We start from the raw sequence: 9,498 nt of genomic DNA on the forward strand, positions 1-9,498 counted from the left end.
TATCATTGCCAAATCAATGTTTATACTTGTCCACAAAAGCAGCCCATGTGGCTTAAACTTTGTAACATCCCGAACCCAAAATACGTTTGGGTGTCGATCGACGAAAAGGAGGATGTCGATCGACACCACTATTTTGGTGTTTGTTCAGTATAATTTAAATTTAATTTGACCAGTTTAAAACTTAGACCTAGTCACTCTGATTTTCCCTAATGTATTTTTGTCACTTTCAGAGAAAATAAAAGAGAAAGGGAGTTGGCTTGTTGTTGTTCCAGAAGGCTAAGGAGAGGCTTGAGGAGAAAGAGGGTTGGGTTTTTGGTATTTTTAAGGAAAGGAGAGGAGATCAGTAGCTCTTGGGGGCGAGAAGGAGTCACTATTTTTGTGGAATTACTTGTTCTTTGCCATAAATCAATCCAAATCAGAGGTAAGTGCATGAAAATGACTTATCTGAGCTTGATAAAATGTTTTGATTCTTTGCTTGAATGTGTAGGTTGTTTTGGGGATTGGATCAGATGTTCTCTGTGTGTTTTCCTTGCTGTTGTGTGCTTGTTGGTGCCTCAATTTGTAGGTTATCAAGTTCGTGCAAAGAGGGATCAATGCCAGAAGAGGAGATGCTCAATGTCAATCAAAACTAAGAGGATGTCGGTCGACACCAGCAGTATTGAGCTGACTATCAACACCACGTGCGCATGGGAGCTGTTTGCTTCTTGTTTTGCCTGGTTTGATTGTTGTTTGGTTTTATTGAGTGTCTTAAAAACCAAATAAGCCAAACCAATTAAACCAGAAAAACCGAATGCTCATGTAACATCCGCGAACCGGAATCCCGGTTTAAGGGATGCATCGATCGATGCACTATGTGCATCAGTCGATGCAAGGTTGGTTCTATGCGGTTTGACTTAAGTGAAACGCTGCGTTTCGGGTTAGGAAAACCCTTAAGTCGAGTTGTTGTCGTCATTAGTGGTACTTGGGCGCTTTTGAGTAAAAGAAAGAGAGAATAGAAGTTCTCAAGAGTTCTTCAACGTTTTGATGAGATTCTTGGATTTTGATTGGTGTCGGTCGATGCATAGGTGGTGTTGGTGTCGGTCGGTCGATGCATAGGTGGTGTTGGTCGATGTAAAGTCCTGGTTTGTCATTGTTGGTTATTGATTATTGGTTGATGGTTAGAGATGTCTCTATTGCTTGTGTGTATTGCATCTCAATTTGTGTTTGTGGTGCAGGTAAAGGCAAAGTGTGATCGTGGAATCAAGACGATGAAGGGGAGGATGTTCTAGGGACTCGATTGGTTGTTGTCTAGCATTGCTAGGTTGCTAGAGTTGAGTCTTTAGAATGTGATTAGGATGCTGGTTCTATGTTTTCATGTTGATTGGATTGTTGGTTAATTGTTATGCTTTAATATTGGTTATTTATTATTGGATATTTATTGGATATTGGTATTGTTTATTTCCGCTGTTTGGTTTGGTTGTAGTTAGGTGGCTAGTGAGTATGGGACCACTAGTTTAGAGTATTTATTCTTATTATTATTATCATCTATTTATTATTTATTATTTTTTAAAAATTGGGTCGGTCGTTTCAGATTGGTATCAGAGCCGTTACGGTTCTAGGTTTGGGTTCACTAGGCTTTGTGCTGTAGATGTTTGGGATTTGCAGATTGATTATGTGAGTTAGTCAATTGTGTGTGGCATGGAGTCCTAGAACATCCTCTTCGAGCCCACTGTGTGATTCCACGGTGAGTTTATGTTTCTGTGTTCTGTTTAAATTGCTTGCTTAGCCTTTTGTTCATGGTAGTGCAGATGGTTAGAGAGGATGGTGTTGCTGGTCGTGGTCGTGGACGCTGACATGGTCATGGTAGGGGCAGAGGCCCAGCAGTTAGTGATACTGTGGACCAGAGTGTGACAGCTGAGGGTGTTGGCGAGTCGCAGGGTGTCCAGGAGGATTCCATGAGTGTGGCCGGAGGGGGCGGTGTTGGCTCTCGAGAGGTCGGTGATGCTAGGGTTTCGGGTGTGGGAGTTCCAGCAGGTGGAGTCCCTGGAGTTGACTTTGCTGACTTGTTAGCGCGGGTATTGGAGAAGTTGCCGACCGTGGTACTGACTCAAGCTCAGGTAGTGCCACCAGTGGTGGTAGAGGAGCGACAGCCAGTGGCTGCAGATGAGGGAGCTCATTCCCGTTATGTGTCTATGCTGAGGGAGATGCGTAACATTGATAATGCACGGTTTTCGGGTGGTACGGATCCTACTGCGGCAGATACATGGAGGACGAGTGTGGAACATATCTTTCAGACTCTAGATGTCCTGAGGAGTTTAGGGTGGACATAGGGGTCCAGAACCTGATTGGTGATGCTCATGTGTGGTGGAGATCAGTGACTGCTAGGAGAGTGCAGAGGGAGATGACTTGGGGCGACTTCATGGAGGAGTTCAACCGCAAGTACTTTCCGAGAGAGGCATTAGACCGGTTGGAGGTGCAGTTCCTACAGTTATCTCAGGGGACACAGTCAGTGCGGGAGCTGGAGTTGGAGTTCAATCGACTTCTGTTTTATGGGGGTCGGGCTATGGAGTCTGAGGAGGCTGAGATCAGGAGGTTTATGAGGGCTCTTCGTGATGACTTGAAGGTCCATTGTAGAGGGCGGAGTTATGCTATGCGTGTAGAGCTGGTTGAGACTGCAGCAGAGATTGAGGAGGATATTCGGGCACAGGCAGTGACGGTTAGTCCAGCGGTGCAGCCTAGGAAGGCTCATAATCACGGTGGTTCTAGCAAGAGCGGCAAGCCTGCGCAGGGAACCAAGAAGAAGTGGGAGGCTACGCAGAGACCGAGTGGTGCAGGGTGCTTCGGGTGTAGAAGCATGGATCACAAGGTAGCTAGCTGTCCCCAAAAGAGTGCTCTGATGGCAGCGGTTCGTGTATGCTATCATTGTAGGGAGCCTGGGCACACCAAGCCCAAGTGTCCCAAGTTGCAGTAGATAGAAGTGGCAACGGTGCAGTATGTGGTGCAGCCTGGAGTGCAGCAGGTGGCACGGATTGAGCAGGCACTATGGGTTTACACGACGGTCGAGACTTGTGGAACCTTTTCCGGAGCGATCACATGTATAATTTCTGGTACTTAAACTTTGTGAATTTCAGTAGGTCAAGATTTTATGTTTTTCCTATGTTAAAGTGTTAGGCTATCAACACATGAAGTTTGTGTAGGGACCTTGTTGGTGGGCGGGCTTAAGTCCCATGTTATGCTTGATTCTGGAGCTACTCACAGCTTCATTACTCCGGAGTACGCAGAGAGTGCTGATATCAGAGGAGAGCTCGGGGAGCGAGCAGGAGTTGTCAGAGTTGCTGGAGGCAAGTTCCTGAGGGTCATTGGACGAGCGAGGGGTATTGATATTCAGATCGCAGGGGAGTCGTGGCCAGCGGATTTACTTATCAATCCAGTAGAGCTGTATGATGGTATCTTGGGGATGGATTGGTTACATCAGCATAAGGTTCATCTTGATTGTTATTGGGGTAGAGTAGAGTTTGAGCGCCCAGGAGGGAAGTTGGTTTTTGAGGGAGTTAGACTGACTTCGGAGAGTCTCGTGATCTCGGTCGTGCAGGCTGGGAAGATGATCGAGAAGGGCCGAGAGGCTTATTTGGTTACTATATCGATGCTAGAGTCAGTAGGGCAGTCTACAATTAGCGGTATTCAGGTTGTTGAGGAGTTTGAGGATGTGTTCCTGTCGTTGCAGGGGTTACCACCATCTCGGTCTGATCCTTTCACGATTGAACTCGAATTAGGTACGACACCGTTATCCAAGGCTCCTTACAGGATAGCTCCAGCAGAGATGACAGAGTTGAAGAAGCAGTTGGAGGATCTTCTGAGCAAAGGATTCATCCGTCTTAGTGTATCACTGTGGGGAGCGCCGGTGTTATTTGTTAAGAAGAAGGATGGGAGTTTTCGCTTATGTATTGATTACAGGGGTTTGAACCGGGTCACTGTGAAGAACAAATACCGTCTTCCCAGGATCGATGAGTTGTTGGATCAGTTGAGAGGTGCTACTTGGTTCTCCATGATAGATCTGGCGTCGGATTATCATCAGATTCAAATAGATAAGGCAGATGTGAGGAAGACTGCATTCAGGACGAGGTATGGGCATTATGAGTTTGTGGTGATGCCTTTTGGGTTGACTAACGCGCCAACAGCTTTTATGAGATTGATGAACAACATGTTTTAGGAGTTTCTGGACGTGTCTGTTATCATTTTCATCGACGACATCCTGGTATATTCTAAGAGTCTTGAGGAGCATGCAGTGCATCTGAGGGCAGTTCTAGAGAAGCTACGGGAGCAGAAGTTGTTTACTATGTTGAGCAAGTGCAGTTTTTGGCAGCGTGAGATGGGTTTTCTGGATCACATTGTTTCTGCAGGGGGGGGGGGTTTCTATAGATTCGGAGAAGATTAAGGCTATCAAGGATTGGCCTAGACCGCAGAATGCCACATAGATCAGGAGTTTATTTGGTTTGGCAGGTTACCACAGGAGATTTGTGCAGGGCTTTACAAGTAAGGTATGTCCGATGACTAAGTTGACAGGGAAGGATGTTCCTTTTGTTTGGTCACAGGAGTGCGAGGAGGGCTTTGCAAGCCTGAAGGAGATGTTGACTACTAGCCAGTGTTGGCTTTGCCTGAGCAGGGGGAACCCTATGTGGTTTATACTGATGCATCCAGAGTTGGTTTGGGTTGTGTGTTGATGCAGCATGGGAAGGTGATTGCCTATGCTTTACGGCAGTTGCGGAAGCATGAGGGCAACTATCCTACTCATGATTTGGATATTGCTGCTGTAGTTTTTGCCCTGAAGATTTGGAGATCTTATCTTTACGGTGCAAAGGTACATGTGTTTACAGATCATAAGAGCCTGAAGTATATATTCACTCAGCCCGAGCTGAACTTGAGGCAGAGGCGCTGGATGGAGCTGGTGGAAGATTATGATTTGGAGATACCCTACCACCCGAGAAAGGCTAACTCGGTTGCAGATGCTATGAGTCGGAAGAGGGCAGCTTCAGCTCAAGAGCAGGACATTGAGTCTCTGGTAGGGGAGATTAATGCATTGAGGTTTTGTGCTGTTTCTCAGGAGCCGTTGGGTTTAGAGGCGGCTGATAGAGCAGATCTTCTGAGGAGGGTGCGGTTGTCTCAAGAGAAGGATTTGGGGCTGGTGAATGCCTCAAAGGATGTTGATTCAGAGTATCAGGTCTCAGCTAATGGTACTATTCTGGTGCACGTGCGGATTTGTGTGCCCAAGGATGAGGAGTTGGGGCAGGAGATCCTGAGGGAGTCTCATGCGAGAAAGTTCTCTATTCATCCAAGAGCGACTAAGATGTACCGTGATCTCAAGAGGTACTATCATTGGGTCGGGATGAAGAAGGATGTGGCTAGTTGGGTCGTGAGGTGTGATGTGTGTCAGCTAGTGAAGGCTGAGCATCAGGTTCCGGGCGGGGTACTTAAGAGTCTTCCCATTCTGGAGTGGAAGTGGGATATGATCACGATGGACTTCGTGGTGGGATTGCCAGTGTCTCGGACTTTTGATGTTATTTGGGTCATTGTGGACCGGTTGACTAAGTCGACCCATTTTCTGGCCTTTACGAAGACTGATGGAGCAGCGGTCTTGGCTAAGAAATATGTGAAGGAGATATTCAAGTTGCATGGGGTGCCAGCAAGTATTGTGTCTGATAGGGATTCTAAGTTCACTTGGTGTTCTGGAGGGCATTTCAGGCAGAGATGGGCACTAAAGTGCATATGAGTACAGCTTATCATCCCCAGACAGATGGGCAGTCAGAAAGGACGATTTAGACGTTGGAGGATTTGCTGAGGATGTGTGTTTTGGATTGGGGTGGCCATTGGGTGGATCACCTAAACTTGGTAAAGTTTGCTTACAACAACAATTACCAGGCGAGTATTAGGATGGCTCTTTATGACCTTTGTATGGGAGGCCATGTCGTACACCGTTATCCTAGACTCAGGTGGGGGAGAGGAGCATGTATGGTGCTAGTTTTGTTCTGGAGACCTCAGAGATGATTCGGATTCTCAAGCTGAACATGAAGGAAGCTCAGGATCAGCGGAGGAGTTATGCCGATAGGAGGAGGAGAGATCTTGAGTTTCAGGTGGGAGACAGAGTATACCTCAAGATTGCCATGTTGCGGGGTCCAAACAGGTCATTGACAGAGACTAAGTTGAGTCCGAGGTATATGGGACCGTTCAAAGTGGTTGAACGGGTGGGACCGGTAGCATACATGCTGGAGTTGCTTGAGGTTATGCGTGCATTCCACAAAGTTTTTCATGTGTCGATGTTGCGGAAGTGCTTCCGCGAGGATGATCGGTTGTTGTCTAAGATTCCTGAGGATCTTCAGCCTAACATGACTTTGGAGGGGAGACCAGTGAGGGTTCTTGAGAGGAGGGTCAAGGAACTTCAGAAGAAGAAGATTCCTTTGATGAGAGTCCTTTGGGACTGTGATGGTGTTGAGGAGCAGACTTGGGAACCAGAGGCGAAGATGAAGGCAAGGTTCAAGAAGTGGTTTGAGAAGCAGGTCGCAACTTGAACTTGTCTAGCCTGGTCCCAGTTGTAGTTCGTGGTTGGAGCGGGAATGAAGTTTTCCAACCCATCTCTCTTGTTACTTGGTCGCTTAGGGGTGGTTGGTTGTGAGACTAAGTAACAAGATGAGGTGGTGTTCGGGGTACGAAATTTCCGTGAGGCGGAGGTTTGAGGGAAATTTTCCTGAAATAGAAGTTTCCAAAAGTGGAAAGTTTCCAAAAGTTGAAAGTTTCCAAAAGTGGAAAGTTCTAAAAATGGAAAGTTTTATTGGGGTTAGAATTTGTCCATTTTTAGTGATTGTGAGCCTTGGAGGGGCTTGATTGGCCTTCGTGGTGGATTTTTGAGTCATTGTGCCAGTGTGTGGCGGTCTTTTGAGACATTGTGTGGCCTTTGTGGTGGGCTGTTTAGCCAATTGTGTGGCCGTTGTGGCGGGCTGTTTAGCCAATGTGCCTGTATAGGCGGTCCTTTGGGATGTGAGGTCTTCATGACGGTCCTTCGGGACGTGTGGCCTGTTGAGGCAATCCTTCGGGATGAGTGGTCTTCGTGACGGTCCTTCGGGACAAGTGGTCTTTGTGACGGTCTTGTTGAGGACATTTGTTTGGCCTTTGTGGCAGTCCTGTTGAGGACATTTGTTTGGCCTTTGTGACGGTCCTGTTTAGGATATTTGTTTGGCCTTGGTGGCCTTCCTGTTTAAAATATTTATTGGCCTTTGTGGCGGCCCTTGTGGCATGTAGGTGATCCGTGTGTGGTCATGAGGTATTCCAGTGAGGGGATATGTGGTTGGTAAGACATTGTGTTTTCTTACGCGAGCCACGGGAAGGAAACCTCATTAGGGATATGACTCAGACGTGTTCAGAATTGTTTGCTCGCGACTCTTGGGGGACTTTAGTTCTCCTAGTACTGCCATATTTTGAGACTTTTTTGCTTGAGAGTATGGTTGGTATATCGTCTTCGGATGACGATCCGGGGGCACACTGTAGGGTGGCAACCCTAAAGAAGAATATTGGACTTCCTTATATATTATGGCATGCGGGCTTAGGCCCGATGAGGAGCCAACATTATGGCATGCAGGCTTAGGCCTGATGAGGAGCAAATAAAAACTCAAGGTTTAGGCCTATGAGTAAAGGAAAGTCCAGAAGTCGAGAGAAAATAATGCCTGGAACGTGAGTCTATCCCCTAGAGGTGACCTTCGTAAATCGATCAGAGGAAGTGCGGGCCGTGGAGACAGTTGCATGGGAGTCCTTGGCTGATGGTTGTTTGAGATTCGAGGACGAATTTATGTTGGTGGGGGAGAATTGTAACATCTGCGAACCGGAATCCCAGTTTAAGGGATGCATCGTTCGATGCACTATGTGCATCGGTCGATGTAAGGTTGGTTCTGTACGGTTTGACTTAAGTGAAACGCTGCATTTCGGGTTAGGAAAACCCTTTAGTCGATTTGTTGTCGTCATTAGTGGTTTTTGGCCGCTTTTGAGTAAAAGAAAGAGAGAATAGAAGTTCTCAAGAGTTCTTCAGCGTTTTGGTGACATTCTTGTATTTTGGTGGTTGTTCTTGGGAGATCTGAGGCTTAGAACGTTGTAGGAGTTTCCTAGGAGTGTAGATCTTGCGTTTTGGAATCAGAATCGTCATTGGTAAAGGTAAGTGCATGAGCATGGCTTATCTAAGCTGGAGATTTCTCTGATCTGCTTGTTTATGTGTTGTTTGACTTGTTAGAATGTTATTTGGGACTTTGTGAAACTTTTTTTGTGGATTGGGATCGACTTTGATGGTTGTAGGAACGAAGATCTGGCGAGAAGCTCCGGGGAAAAACAATGCTCGACATGTGCATCGGTCGATGCAAATGCGAGGACGGCGCGTTTGACCTAGGAGCATCGGTCGATGCGATTAGGGTTTTCGTGTTATGTCGAGCATGTGTCAGTCGATGCAACCCCAGTTGGTGTCGGTCGATGCATAGGTGGTGTTGGTCGATGCAAAGTCCTGGTTTGTCATTGTTGGTTATTGATTGTTGGTTGATGGTTAGAGATGTCTTTATTGCTTGTGTGTATAGCCCAGTAGATGGGAGGATTGCCTTACTGAGTGTTTATTAAATACTCATCCATCTCAATTTGTGTTTGTGGTGCATGTAAAGGCAAAGTGTGATCGTGAGATCAAGGCTATGAAGAGGAGGATGTTCTAGGGAGTCGATTGGTTGTTGTCTGGCATTGCTAGGTTGCTAGAGTTGAGCCTTTAGAATGTGATTAGGATGCTGGTTCTATGTTTTCATGTTGATTGGATTATTGGTTAATTGTTATGCTTTAATATTGGTTATTTATTATTAGATATTTATTGGATATTGGTATTGTTTATTTTCCGCTGTTTGGTTTGGTTGTGGTTAGGTGGCTAGTGGATATAAGACCACTAGTTTAGTGTATTATTATTATTATTATTATTATTATTATTATTATTATTATTATTATTATTATTATTATTATTATTATTATTACTATTATTATTATTATTATTATTTTTAAACAATCGGGTCGGGTCGTTTCAACTCATGACTAATCACATGGACTCATGGGTTTTTTTACAAAAATATATTAGCACCAATCGGTGTCAGTATTACACCAATCAGTTTCAACCTAAAAACTAAATGATCACAATATAAAAAAATATCAAAAATATAAAATCAAATCATGCAAATAGGTAAAAAATAATAATATAATACTTTGTTATTTTAGCTTTCAAATCTATAGTATAACACGTGGCAAAATATAATTTTGTCAAAAAAACTAAAATTTTTGAAGAGCCGCTCCATCTTCTTCTGTGTTAAAGGGTGTGTAGGAAGGTGATTTACCACCACCTGGTTAGCCCAAAGTAAACGACCATATATCGGATAAGTAAAACTAAGCAAGGCCCCTCCCATCAAGATCTTCAGTTTGGAAGAATGGTGTGAAAGGAAGTCTTCATGACGACTGGCCGAG

The sequence above is a fragment of the Camelina sativa genome, chromosome 4, assembly GCF_030686135.1.
Source record: "Camelina sativa cultivar CO46 ecotype springtype chromosome 4, ASM3068613v1".
In the NCBI taxonomy this organism is placed as follows: Eukaryota; Viridiplantae; Streptophyta; class Magnoliopsida; order Brassicales; family Brassicaceae; genus Camelina; species Camelina sativa.